Genomic DNA, 791 nt, shown 5'->3' with positions numbered 1-791 from the left:
TTCAGTCTCTTTAGGATTAACACTCGAAATTCCCAGTCATTCATTTCAAGGGCTTCTTGTTCTATGGGATAATGTGTTTGGAAGCTTTGCTTCTGTTTCAATCTTTTGGAATAGTTTGTAAAGAATCGGTGTCATTTCCTCTTTGAATGTTTGGTAAAATTCTGCTGTGAATCCATCTGGTCCTGGGCTTTTCTTTGTTGGGAGCCTTCTGATAACAGCTTCAATCTCCTTTATTGTTATTGGTCTGTTCAGATTTTCTACGTCTTCATGGCTGTTTTGGGAGCTTGTGTGTATCCAGAAATTTATCCAGTTCCTCCAGATTTTCAAATTTCTTGGCGTATAGTTGTGTATAGTAGTCTCGAATGATTCCTTGTATTTCAGATGAATCAGTTGTAATATCACCTTTTTCATTTCTAATTTTTGTTATTTGAATCTTCTGTCTTCTTTTTTTTTGTTAGCCATGCTAATGGTTTGTCAATTTTATTTATCTTTTCAAAAAAATCAACTTTTTGATTCGTTGATCTTTTGTATTGTTTTTTGGGTTTCAATTTCGTTAAGTTCTGCTCTGATCTTAATGATTTCTTTCCTTCTGCTAACTTTAGGTTTGGATTGTTCTTGTTTTTCTAGTTCTTTAAGGTGCAGTGTTAGGGTGTTCACTTGCCATCTTTCCATTCTTCTGAGGTAAGCAGTTAATGCTATAAATTTCCGCCTTAATACTGCTTTTGCAGTGTCCCACAGGTTTTGGTATGATGTATCATTATTTTCTTAGTTTCAATAAAGTTTTTGTTTCC

The 791-nt window shown here is 34.1% G+C and overlaps 1 protein-coding gene across 2 annotated transcripts in view; it reads left to right on the top strand.

Annotated features, from left to right (window-relative positions):
- The window catches only part of NAE1 (NEDD8 activating enzyme E1 subunit 1), a 27,507-nt gene that overhangs the window by 12,811 nt on the left and 13,905 nt on the right, over positions 1–791 (top strand). The window lies entirely within an intron of this gene.

This window comes from Galeopterus variegatus, unplaced genomic scaffold, assembly GCF_000696425.1.
Source record: "Galeopterus variegatus unplaced genomic scaffold, G_variegatus-3.0.2 Scaffold999, whole genome shotgun sequence".
Classification (NCBI taxonomy): domain Eukaryota; kingdom Metazoa; phylum Chordata; class Mammalia; order Dermoptera; family Cynocephalidae; genus Galeopterus; species Galeopterus variegatus.
Note: the sequence above shows the minus strand (reverse complement) of the source record. Positions and strands in the feature narration are given on the sequence as shown.